The sequence below is a fragment of the Panthera tigris genome, chromosome B3 (assembly GCF_018350195.1).
Source record: "Panthera tigris isolate Pti1 chromosome B3, P.tigris_Pti1_mat1.1, whole genome shotgun sequence".
Classification (NCBI taxonomy): Eukaryota; Metazoa; Chordata; class Mammalia; order Carnivora; family Felidae; genus Panthera; species Panthera tigris.
The window spans coordinates 100,553,005-100,567,143 of NC_056665.1; the positions used below are offsets into that span (position 1 = coordinate 100,553,005).

Sequence of the window (14,139 nt, forward strand, 5' to 3'; positions counted from 1 at the left end):
GGAGGGGCAGAGAGAGACGGAGACACAGAATCTGAAGCAGGCTCCAGGCTCTGAGCAGTCAGCACAGAGCCCAATTGGGGGGCCCGAACCCACGGACTGTGAGATTGTGACCTGAGCCTAAATCAGACACTTAACCGACTGAACCACCCAGGCACCCCTACTTGATTCTTCTAAATTAAATAAATGTTTGTCAGTGGCTACCGGCTGGCTCAAGTAATGGATCATGAGCTACTGTTTAAAAAACACTGATTTAAATGGAGCTTGTGTTTTTGACTAATTCCTTGGTTTCCCATTTCTAAATACCTCTTGCTGTTTTTGGTGATGTAGGAGAGTATGGGGGTGGCTCCCAGGACTTAGAGAGGTGGAATGTAGGAGTCCTATAGTTCCATGCTGAACTTCCTTGCACATACAATTTTTGTGTAGTTGCGTAAGTGTTTCTTATAGGTTGTATAACTGGTAAAGGTGAACACACTAGACTAGAGGTACCTGGCTGGCTCGGTAGGTGGAGTTTGCAACTCTTGATCTCAGGGTCATGAGTTCAAGCCTGGAGCTTACTTAAAAAAAAAAAAAAAAAAAAAAAAAAAGGTGTAGATGCTGGACCAAAGAATATGTATCCTGGAAATCTGCATTATCAGATTGCCTTCTGAGAAATCATCTGTATGTGTTCTAGAATATGTAAATGAATATGGCAACTTGACATGCCCAGGTAACCATAATAGAGCACTAGCAGAATACTCATGGTCACTCTCGGTGTCCAACCAGTTCACAGAGATTTTGTAAGTGTCTATAATGTACACATCGCTATGAAATAAATTAAAAAAAAGATATATCCCTATTTTTTCAGGTTTCACTCTGGTAATATTCTAAGTGGCCTCCTTTCCTCTTCACCACCTAGGATTCTCCCTTTGGGGCTCAATCTTCCTCCACAATTCTCTAGGTTCCCACACCAACCATCCCAGACCACTAAGTGCCTGTATTGTTGTTTTTACAGGCTTCCCAACCTTGAATGCCCTTTTTGTCTTTCTGTGCCTACTCAAAATTTTGGCTGTGCTCATCTTCTAAGGCTCAGTTCAAATCCACTTCTCCAGAAGCCTTCCAAACCTCCCTTGTAGGCATGCAGAATTAACAGCCTTTGCCTGGATTTCCACAGCACTTTTTACTTAGTATTTTAACTGGGTACTTCCTTTCCCTGCTGCAATAAAATGCACATCCCTTACTCTAGCCATGAGTCCCCACATGATATGGACCTGCTAACTTTTCCTTCTTCACCTCATACAGCTCTCCCCTTTGCCCATTTGACTCACACTCATGTACCCTAATAACGCTCTCCAAATATGCCAGCCTTCTTCCCTTCCTAGAGAACACTCTTCCCCAGACGAGCTCTACGTGACCAGCTTTCTTTTGTCATTGAAGAGAGCCTTTCTTGGCTGACCGCCTAACATAAAGTAGCCTCCCAATCACTCTGTAGCACATAAGCCCATTGTATTTTTTTATAGCAGCTATTATTACTTAATTTTCTTAGTTGTTTATTCTTTAGCTTCACCATTTTCTAAGTTCCATGAGAACTGGAATGGTTTTTGCCTTATTCAGAGTTGTATCCTCGTTATCTAGAACAGTGCCTGGTACACAGTAGGTATTCATTAAATGTTTGTTGGATAAATAAATGAACGAAATCTATATTCTTTAATGGAAGAACCTATGTTGATCTTTTTGGGATCTCTACAATTTCTGAACATGTTAGCTTAAATGTGGTTGGAGCTCAGTAATATTACAGACTGAATTAATATACCTTTTAAGATAGTAAAGAAGTGAAAACTGAGTAGTGGTAACTTTGGAATCCCTCATAAAATGGGTGGCTGTTTTATATAACGTCAATGCATATGTAATAACTATTTTCACAAGCATTAAGCCAAATGTTAACATCTTCTACATGCAAGGCACTTTAAATTGTACTAATTTAAGTTTTTGAGCAATCATATGTTTTATTATTTTCTTTGACACATTTGGCAAACAGACAAATTTTTGTTAATAGTTACGCAGTTAGTAAAAGCAAGAACTGGGATACTGGGGTGCCTGGCCGGCTCAGTCAGTAGAGTGTGCAACTCTTGATCTAGGGTTGTGAATTTGAGCCCCAATTTGAGTGGAGAGATTACTTAAAAATAAAAAAAGTAAACAAATAAACTTAAAAAAATAACTGAGATATGGCCTGATTGCCCTATTGCAATGCAAACATATAAATAATATCATAAAAATCTTTGGAAATTAAAAAAATGTATTTCTGAAGATAGCTGTTACTTTGAGCTGATTGGTGCCATTTTTATATTTTACTTATTAATTTTTTTTCTTAAGGGTTGAATGGACTTTTTTTCCTTTCCTATTGATTCCAATAATCACAGAAAAGTAATAACCATCTGCTCCTTCCCTATTAGCACTCCCATTCTTGGGCAAGTCTGGATGGACATGCTCATGATATGTGTGTTCCATGATATGTCCATTTTTAGAACAGAATTTTATGATCTCACATCTCTTAAAATGACTTTAATGTGGTTTTTAAGTAAGTACTCATTTTCTTTTTTAATGGTGGTGTGAGGTAATATTTTTAAGGGGATAAATGACAGTGTGGAGAAATACTTACTTTTGTTGTGTGTCACATGTTCAGTGTCTAATTTGTTGGTTTTAGGGCCTTGGTATAGTATTGACAACCCAGGCAGGGAGGCTCCAGACCCAGCAGCCACCCCAGGGCATGCCCCTTGATCCTATATAGCTCCAGCACTTGGAGTCAGGCCTTGGGCTCATGTCCACTTGGCAGACATGCTTTTTTGGCTTTTCAACTTTATAAGATTTTTTGAACTATCCTTTAAAAGTCAGGAGATTTCACACACATGCACCACCCCTCCCCTCCCACCCCCCCAACTCCTCTCTGATTTCTCTTGAAAGATTAAAATATGCAGCAACAATGGCTCACATTCGGCATGGTAATAATTGACAAGAACCGAATTACAGCCAACCCCCCTCCGCCCCGCTTTGGGTACAGCTCGCACTCTCTCCTATTGACCACAGGGGGGAATCCCCAATTGTTTTTAACATCCAGCCCCTCTAGATTTGAGTTTGAGACTTCTTGGAGTCACTGGAATTTATTGGCAAACCTTCATGGTCACCCTTTTTAACTTGACTGCGCTCAAAATAGTGTAAGAGAATGAATTGATGATTTTATGGCTGCTCTATCATTCCTATATCATCTGGACAGGCTCATTCATTATTCTGCTGCCTGGTTCTCAATCTTGGATTCATGTTCGAATCACCTGGAAACTTTTTATGATTCTGGGACCCAACATTAGAGATTCTGATGGAGTCCAGGCATCATTTTTATAAAAATCTCCCCTGGTGCTCGGAATGTGCTAGTTGGCTTAAGAACTGCTTCTCTAGTTAAGGCTCTGTATAAATTTTATGTTATTGAGTAATTCAAAACGATGACAAATTCTGATGTGTAGGCAAATGAAGCAAAAAGGGTGTAATTATCACCAGAAATAGCCAGATCAAAGAAGGGGCTGGTGAGCAGATGGACTCTAAGAAAGAAGATGGAACCTTGTATCCTGTTGTCTTGTAGCACCCTGGAGATCTGCAAGATTTCTTAGCCGTCCCAAGATATTTGGGCTTGTCTTTGATTAACAGTAGAATGAAGAGGCCCTGACGGTGCTGAAGAAATCTAGATGCTTTTCTCTGAGCACGAACCTCTTTTTATACAATGTACAAATACATCAATTTCACATTGGAAGAAAAATTTGCAGAAGGAATGGCTATAGTTTTCCTATATTGTCAATTCCCCAAATATTTTAGGTTATAGATTTTACTTATGAATTTTTAGCTCTTCTTTACCAGTGTCTACCCTAAAGATTCTGTGAAACTGTGCTTGTGAGTAGATACTAATTTTCATGGCTGTTATTTATTATTGTGGATTAAAATCTATTTCAAATTAATCACTTTCCTTTTAGATTGCTATATGAACCTATGTTAAATCAGTATATGATAATAAATGGCTTACTGTTAAATCTTATATTCTTCAGGACACATATTAAATAAATTTTACATTCTGAATCTAATCTCTAGAAAATATAACTGACCCATGCAGATATACAATAAACTTCTAATTGAAAATTATAATTTATGTTAATATTAGTAATAGTCCCATGATTTTATTAAATAAAGCATTTTAAAAGTAATTCAATGCAAAGCTTATTTCCCTATCATCTTAAATGGCTCAGGAAACCCAGTTTTTGCATTTATTAATTTTTATGTTAAAGAAATTTTATAAATATGTTACAATATACAATAAAACATTGGATTGCAAGTAACTTGTTTTGTGAGTGTTCCACAAGATAAGAAAACATTTCTAATAAATTTTAACTTGATAAATGAACAATGTCTTGCAATACCAGTAGTATGTGATGCTAAACATTACATGATCACAATTGAACCAATGGTTCTTGAAATTCACTTTGATATACAAGTGCTTTGGATTACAAGCATGTTTCTGGGATGAATTATGCCTGCAAATCAAGGTTTTACTGTAATATATATGTTACTTATGGTAATGTAGTCATTCCTATTATAAACTTCAACTTTGCCTTTAAATTACATATTTATAATTTAGCTCTGCCTTAGTAATTATATGTTGAATTATACATATATTTGAAATTCATACAATTTAAGAAGTTTATAATGCATATTTTCCACTTAGACTAGTCTGAACCAATTATTCCAGTTTGCTGCGGTTTTATTATATTTATTTATTAATCACTGCATAAGTCCCAATTCGAAGAGGACTTTATATAGACACAATTAGCATAAATCTGTCCTCAAAGAGGATAAAGCCAAAAAACCATAAAAAAACACAGATATAAATGTCTATCAAGAAGTGAATTAATAAAAATATGTTATTTTCTGGGATTTTGTGATGCTTATAGAATGTCAGAGTTGGGTTTTTTTTTAAGATTTTATTTTTAAGTAGTCTCTACACTCAATGCGGAGCTTGAACTCATGAAACGTAAGATTGTGACCTGAGCCAAAACCAAGAGTCAAATGCTAAACCGACTGAGCCGCCCAGGCCCCCTGGTAATAGTTTTGTAATGTCTTTCTGAGCAAAAGAACTTAAAGACAGTTGTCTTGCCTCTAGCATGATTAATTGAAATTTATTTTGGTAATGCTACGTAAATTTTTAGAATTGTCAAATTTGGGGAAACTTCCATAAGTTTCTTTCATATATGAGCTGTGAGATTTGGAAGAATTTTCCACAGATTAACTTCTTGGCTGTCTATATTTCACATCTTGTTTTTCCTCCATTCCCACATACTTCTGTGCTGAGTGCCATAGAACACATGTGACAGAGGGGAAGATGGAGTGGAAAGACCCAGAATTAATGACAGTTAAAATGTCTTATGCTAATTCTACAAAAACTTATGACCACATGGACACGTTGCTAGGGCCCCTCCTGCGTGGTCTTAGTGGGAGAGCAAGTGACAAAGCTTAAGTTTTACTCTCTTCATTGTAAACTTCACATGTAACAATGGAATTAAAATACAAAATAATCTCAAAATTCTAGAACAAAACAGATGAAATTTAATTCAATAAAAGTAAAATCAAATAGAGTCAAAGTATTAATTTCACAAACACAAGTTAAACGGCATGTAGTAATGGGTCAAAGGTTTTAGTTGACCTTCATTTTAAAAATTTTTGAAAAAGTCTTTCTTTCTTTCTTTCTTTCTTTCTTTCTTTCTTTCTTTCTAGAGCACAAGTGGGGGAGGGGCAGAGAGAAGGAGAGACAGAATCTTAAGCAGGCTCTGCACCATCACCTCAGAGCCTGATGTGGGGCTTGAACTCAGGAACCATGAGATCATGACCTGAGCCAAGATCAAGAGTCCATCGCTTAACCGTAGCTTAACCAACTATGCCACCCAGGCACCCCAGTTGGCCTTCATTTTATTATGAATGAACAGTGTGATGCAAACATAGAAATGGCTAGCATTATAATTGGACGTGTTAATAGGAATAGTTTCCAGATCATGAGACCTCAGAATCCCTTAAAAAGTTGCCTTGGTCAGAAAGCAGCTGCAATATTATGCCATAATTCTGATGCCATAATTTAAGAGGCATAGTGACTAACTAGATTGTATCCAGAGTAGGGCATTCTGGTGAAGACAGTGTGAATTCACGGTACTGAGTGGTTGCTGAGCCTGAGGATGTCAGATGAGTATTTGAGGGAACAAAGTGCTACCTTCAAGTAACTGAATTGCTGTCCTACAGAAGAGAATTTCATACAACAGTTGTTCTGAATTGCCAAAGTGGGCAAGGATAATACCAATTTGCATTTTATTTCAATGTAATAGTTTTCTGGTATTGTAGGCACTTGCAATGGACTTGGCCATCCCTTGAATACCTGAAGGAATTGAAGAATGAAAAATGTGACCACATACCTGTATGAAAGGAGGTGTTGTTGTAACAACAACACCTACACAGCACACCTTGCCAGGTACTGGTGTAAACACTTGTAAACGGTAAAGAGCAGAAATAGATGGCTCCCTCGGCTTCTTTCTCTAATATTTGGTGGTTCTGAAGATGTGATTTTGCTTTATTTTATTTTTATTTCAACGTTTATTTTTGAGAGACAGAGACAGAGCATGAACGGGGAAGGGACAGAGAGAGAGGGAGACACAGAATCTGAAGCAGGCTTCAGACTCCGAGCCGTCAGCACAGAGCCCGACATGGGGCTCGAACCCATGAGCCACAAGATCATGACCTGAGCCAAAGTCGGACATTTAACTGACTGAGCCATCCAGGCACCCCTGAGGAAGTGATTTTAAAAAAGCATTGCTCTGGCTAACACCCTAAGACATTGCTATTCCCCTCCCCCCACTAATTCCATTTTTATGAACTTGCAGATTTCTGATTGAGATGATCCAGCTTATACTTTCAGAATGTTATACATTCAAAGTCTATTTTTAAGGACAGAAGGCCAGCGTTCCTGTTACTTTTTGCATCATCAATCTTGGTTTAAAATTTTGTGTAATGGGTAAAAGTAAGAGTGTAGACTCCGAAACCAGATGACCTGCTTCTCAACTGAACCACTTAAGCTGTGTACTTTCTGCATGTCAGCTTCTTCAACTATAAAATGGAGATCATGATAGGACCACTTCTTAAGACTGTTTTGAGGATAAAATGCTTATTCCATATAAACCACGCCATAGAATGGTGCTGGGCACATGGTATAATTTAAGTTCTTTAAGTTCTCCTTGCCTCCAATGGTTGTCAATAACATCACCTGCTTTTATTTTTCTATTCATTCATTCATCCGTCCATCCATCCATCCTATACATATTTGTTTTGAGCGCCCAACATGGACCAGCACTGTGCTAGGAGGTGAACATTTAGTTGTGAACGTGGCAGACATGGTCTCTGACTTTATAAAATTTGTAACCTAGCAGATTTTTTATTCTATTTCATTTTATTTATTTTAGAGAGGGGGGAGGGGAAGAGAGAGAAAGAGAGAGAGAATCTTAAGCAGGGTCCACACCCAGCATAGAGCTGGATGTAGGGCTCCACATAGGGCTCCATGTGGGGCTCGATCCCTGAAACATCAGATCATGACCTGAGCCAAAATCAAGAGCTGGATGTTTTACCAACTGAGCCACCCAGGCACCACTAACCTAGAAGATTTTTTTATGGAGCCGATACCAAAACCAGGGGAAGGTATTTGTCAGTGGCTCAGCTAGCAAATTAATCAATAATGCTTATTAAGGATAATTAATAGTCCTACAACATGAATTCTACTAAAAACTCCACCCTCTGTGGTCCTTAATTTTACTAAAATCGAGTGTATGTGTGTTTGTGTGTGTATGTGTGTGTGCATATATGTCTTGTTTCTTTAAGAAAGTTTTTAATCATGAGACTCATTGAGAGCCAGAAATCAAGCATGACTACCCAATCTGTCTGTGACCATCCTCTCTCTTTGGTTATTGTTCTTGTCATTATTTTACTTTGGTTATTATTATTGTTGTCATTGCTATTATTCTCTTACAGGTAGGTGAAAATTTTCTGGGAAAGTGGAGATTGGAAGGATCAAACTCTGTAACTCTCCCCTTTTGGTGAAGTTCTACCAGAGGATACTACTAATTATAATCAATCGAATGAACTGCTGTGATCTATCAACAGTGAAAGATATTTGAGTAATAATGAGAACACAGGGGTTTATAGTTTCTTGGTTAACCAAAGTCTTTAGCAAGCTCTCCAAGGGCAATCTCCTTTTCTGTGGAGACTGAATCCTTTCCCAGCCTTTAAAACACGGTGGAGTCTTTAAACTATTATTGGCAAGTTAAAGGATTTTGAGGTCTTCTCAAAAAAATGTTACATGCTGTTAATTGAACTGTCCTCTGTTAACACTTTAAGTAGAATAAATAGACGTATGTTCATGGGATTTGAGCTTGGAATTTCTTGGACTTGTGTAAATGTTAGAGCAGCTACTCAGATCTTAGAGCCATTTCCTTTGTATTCTGAGCTCAAATTGGAAGCTCAGCTTCTAACATGCCTTGGCAAGTCTTTCTTCTCTGCAATTAACACGTTCAGTTTAATACCAGTTAATCAAATGTCATATTACTTTTATGCCATTAACTTAGCTTTGCTACATACCATGAACATGTGTGTGTTTAACATTAAATCTGAATTAAAGTGTTATTTCTGAAGGGGTTTTTCCCCTCTTCTTTCTCCATTTTTTGAGTGAAACCATGACTTTGTGGCAAAACTACTAAGACAAACCTGTGATTTTCATTAAAAATTTTAGGGACAAACATTCTTTCCTAATTATAAATATAGAGTGAGTGGGTCCAAGAATTTGTGTACCAATTTCAAAATGTCAGCTACACCCTTGTTTTTTTTTCTGTTTGCTCAAGCCAGTTGGATTCTTTAAGATCTTGAAAGAAACACATTTTCTTTTGATTAGTAACAGTGCATCAGACCTGTTAAGTGCAGTCAATCAAGCAAGTGCACCCAATCCAGACCCCAGTTCCAGGACACTAATGCACATATGAAGGGTTTTTAAATTAAATTTTCTACTTAAAATTTACGTTATATAAATTTTACCATTTTGACCATTTTTAAGTATGCAGTTCAGTGGCATTAAGTACATTCACATTGTTGTGCGTCCATCGCCAAAACTTTTTCATCTTCCCAAACCGAAACTGAACCCATTAAACAGTGGCTCCCCGTCTCCCCCTCTCCTAGCCCCTGGAAACCACCATTCTATTTTCTGCCTTTGTGAATTTGACTACTCTGAGTACTTGATGTAAGTGGAACCTTACCATTATTATTCTGTGTCTCGCTGATTTCACTTAGCATAACGTCTTCAAGGTGCATGCATGTTGTAATGTGTCAGAATTTCCTTCCTTTTTAGGGCTGAATACTATTCCTTTATATACATAATATAATGTATTATATATATATGTATATATATATATATACATATATATATATATATATATATATATATATATATATTTATCCATTCATCTGTTGAGGGACATGTGGCTTGCTTTACCTTTAGGCTATTTCAAATAGTGCTGCTCCAGACATGGGTGTACAAATATTTTCTCAGTTCCCTGCTTTCAATTTTTTTTGTTCTATTCTCAAAAGTGGAATTGTTGAGTCGTATGCTAATTCCACTTTTAAGTTTTCAAGGATCAATAGCAGCTGCAGTATTTTTTACATCCTGACCACTAGCTCACAGGGCTCCAATTTCTCCTTATCCTCACCAACACTTGTATTTTTTTAAATAGCCATTTTAATGGGTATGTACAAAGGCTTCAAAACTGGTATTGATGTACTATTGTGGCCTTCTATATGCAGACACAAGGGGTACAAAATTAAATATTTTTTTACTGGATATGTGCCAAAATGTCAGATTTCCTAACTATGTATCCCTGTTGTAAATTTAGCTTCAAATATAGTATTTTAGTAAGTAACACATCTTAAGGTATAATAGAATAGTAGATGCATTGACTAAAAATGTCTAACAAGTGGAGAAAAGAAACAATAAAGATGAACAGCTGAAGACCTCCAAATTGAACAAGAGATTCTTCCCGACTGGTATTTGAAATGTGCCAATTAATGGTTAGGGTTTCGGGGTACTTTTCAAAACCCATTAGATATGTTATGATGTAACTTTGTAACTTATATTAAATCAAAAGAGAAAAAAATACTTAATAACATGCTTGTTTTTGAAGTCAGAATATATACAGCAGTGTTTGTTTTTTACGAGCTATTGTTAAAGCTCCATAGCTTTGGTTTTACAAATACATTTGGTATATGACAACACATTCCTATGTTTATGCCCTTTTCTCCCACAGGCTTTTCACCATTTTCAAGGTTCATTACCCTGACCTGAACTCCCAGTTTTGCCCTGGTAGAAAGTGGATTACTTCATTAGCAATCCAGAAGTGCCAGGTGAAAATCTATCTAACATCTACCTCTCTGGAACAAATATGCCCAGGTTACTGGTAATATACACATGTGGTATCGTTTTTCCATTATTTGGAACATACAGAACTAAATTAATAACAGTTCTTACAAGACCCTGGGGGTTTGTGTAAAGGAATTTTGATCTCCTTAGGAAGGGCTCGCCAGTACTCTCAGGAGAGATGCACTTGACTTTTGACCTCTTTTCAAAGGCACCTGTGTGAGCTTTTAAAATCCACTACCACCAATTATCCACTTTCAACCTGAAGTGTTTAAACCTAGGGCCACATTAACTGAGCTTAGCACATAGCCATGTCATTGTAGACTTCCTGATGTGAGGCGATGTCTTGACATAGTTAAAAGGGAGTTTAGGGATGGGGCATGAGATTAATCAGGTCCTCCTACTGACAGCTTCAAACAAAGAAGCCTTTTAGCCACCTGGTTTGTGTCTCTCACACCTGCATTCAGATTGCTGGGACAAAGCTTTATACCACTGCCTTGATCCCATTCTTTTTGGGTACTTGTTTGTGGCTATGCTGCTTCCCTTAATGGCTCTTTCAAAAAGACAGCACAGAAGATGCAAATAAACAGCTTCCTCATTTGGGGAAAAGCAGCACTGGCAGAATTGTAGCCATTTAGAAAATCGGTTCATAATTGACTTATATGAAATCCTGTGTGTACTTCTTGAAGACTTTTGGAAAAGCCACAGTTCATGGTATATTGGTGTTACATGCATCGTTCTTTCTTCTGCTATCACGTTCTTGGAAATTTAAACCAGGGTGAATATAGATTTCTCTCTCTTTGCTTCACCTCATTGTCCATTGGCTTCTTTGGCAGTAAATGTGGCTTTGACTGCAGTCTCTGTGCTTATTAAATGTAGTATTTTTACTTTTTACTTCTGGTGCAGAGGACTTCAGCATCGTGGTACTAAGTTATCACAGCACGCCAGGAGGGTAACTGAGACTGAGATTCCAGTTGACTAGCACAGCTCTCAGCCTTCGCATGCTGCAGAGTTTCATCAACCGCCAGTGTCTACACTGTTCGCCGTAACCAAGTAATGCAGAAATATTAGAGGCCTGGTTGAGTTCATATTCGATGCCTGGTTTAAATCACCGATGTTGTAAGATCTGGCCATGGACTAAAATAAAATTCCAAATGTTTTCTGGTTCTAGTTTTTGATATTTTTTTTTCATATGAAAAGTAAAACCATACAGAATCTCCTGATTGCACAATGGAGCACAGTTCCAGGGCCATGCTAATAATTTATCCCAGTTTAGCCTTCACAGAGTTATGCAATGGCTATTTCAAATGCATTCGTCCAAGCCATCTGATCTTGAGGTTCAAGAGTCATTTTGCTGAACAGAGTGGAGTCTCCTCTCCATTAGGTGTTTGGCAGGCAAGACAACCTGCTACTCTTCTGTGGAGAACTAGGTTTCTTTACGTTTCTGCCTTCAATTGTTTTAACTGCTTATATTGCCCCAATAGCTATCTAGTGCTATATCAATGGTCACTCTGGTATTAATAATAACTACAACAACAGCAACAGAAATGGTAACGACAAAGACTATGTGTCAGGTATTATGCTAAGAATTGTATGCGTTTTCCCTCATCTATTTCTCTAAGCAACCCTATGAGAGAGAGACAATGATGAGGAAACTGAGGCTCAGAGAAGAAAGTAACTTGCCCAAGTCATAAACATCTCAAGTGGGAGAGGCAGAATGTGAAGCCTGACACTCTGATTCTGGAATCCATGCTCTTAGTTAGAGTATTATTTAAAAAGTCCCACATCTGTGCTAAATTTTGAAAGTGAGAACTAGCCTATCTACATTTCACATTGAAGAAAATCACAGAAGGAGGGGAAACTGCCAGCGATGGATGTGCAGGAGTTTGGAGTATCATTGTTTTCTATTCTTGATTTTCTCCTTTAATAGTAAGGAAATGGTATAAAGTGAGGAAAAAGGGATGTGATATTCCCTCCCACCACACATATACTTTTGATAATAATGAAAAGTTCCTGTCTAATACAGTGCAGTTGAATGAATAGAAATGAAATATTTATTTCCTTTTTATTGGTTTTGCTTATTTATTTACTTATTTATTTAAGTAATCTCTACACCCAACATAGGGCTTGAACCCATGACCCCAAGATCAAGAGTTGCACTGTCCCATGACCAAGACTGCCGGGTGCCCCTCCTTTCTATTGATTTTGGAAACACACTGTTTTTTTGTAAACTTTTATTGGAGCATAGGTGACATTATGAAAATGTTGTCAGAGTGATGTTTGCAGATTGATGACAACTAGTATTTATCACATAATTAAGTTAGTGACCTGTCTTGACGTATAGACAATGTCTCCCATCTCAGTAATGGTGAAGAGTCTACGCTGAACTTGGAAGGCTGTTGAGGAAGAAATAGGTTTGGTGCATGTGTGTGAGTGTCAATTTGTTTTTCAGTCTTCAGGCCTGGATTCACCCCTTTCTATCTCTGTTTCACAAGCTCGGTGGGAAAGGAACAGTCAGTAACAAATAGGTATACCTCGTTTGCAGATACCCAACCCCACCAATCATTTAGTGGATTCACTCTTGATGGTGAAGTTTCTGTGCAGACACAAATGGGTCACTATAGAAGTTCCCAAGAGCATACACACAGTAATGTTACCAAAATGATGCTTCAGGAAGCCAGGAGAGCAGGCAGACAATTGTCATTTCAGTGTTGCCACCTAGTGAAATCACCGTCCAGTTCGTTCTCCTAGCTCCTCCTTTGCCTGCCCAGCTCACCTCTGTCAACATATTAATATACCACCAAGAAAGGATTTTAGGAACCAGAGCTGGAAAGACCTCTAGGTCAAGTCCTCCATTCCTCTGTCAAGCCTGAGAGAACCTCCCACGCTGTGAGCCCTCTCTAGCTTTTCCTCACCTTAAAATGTCTTGAGCCTAAATTGTTCTTTCTTACCTCTATCCCATTACTTCTAGTTACAACCTCCTTTGTCATGCCAATTAATTTCCCTGTCCTTTGTAGACAATTATACGTCTTTAGTCCTTCCTTGGATTTCATTCTCTGATCCCCCCAGATCCCACCCACATAAGACAACCCCTCTGGCCATTCCGTAATTCTGTTTGACTTGCCCTGAACTCTACACACTGTGCACCTTTCTCACTGTGAGGTCCCCAAAGCTTGAATGGTTCCTCCTGAGTGTGGAGCCAGTATTATCTTTCTTTCTTAATGTGGGCTACTGCTGCCTGCAACTTCAAAAAGTGGTATATGAGTTTTCTTTGGCTATGAGATTGCCTTTATAGAGAAAATTCTTATTTGATTATTTGTACACATCATTTGTACACCAGGCCTGGGATCATGCTGCTCTCTAAATCATCACTGTCCAGTCAAAATGAAACATGAGCTGCACATGTAACTTTTTAACTTTTCTAGTAGTCACATTAAGAAAAGTAAAAAGGCATGGGGCGCCTGGGTGGCTCAGTCGGTTGAGCGTCCAACTTCAGCTCAGGTCATTATCTCACGGTTCGTGAGTTCGAGCCCCGCATCAGGCTCTGGGCTGATGGCTCAGAGCCTGGAGCCTGCTTCCGATCCTGTGTCTCCCTCTCTCTCTGCCCCTCCCCCATTCATGCTCTGTCTCTCTCTGTC

General features: G+C 38.2%; 1 long non-coding RNA gene across 1 annotated transcript; it reads left to right on the forward strand.

Moving 5' to 3' along the window:
* Window positions 1-716: 716 nt before the first annotated feature.
* LOC122239267 lies at window positions 717-11,626 on the forward strand. The gene is made up of 4 exons (XR_006218216.1): window positions 717-776; window positions 6,400-6,526; window positions 10,392-10,488; window positions 11,408-11,626. It is a non-coding gene; the product is annotated as an uncharacterized LOC122239267 (long non-coding RNA).
* Window positions 11,627-14,139: the final 2,513 nt, after the last annotated feature.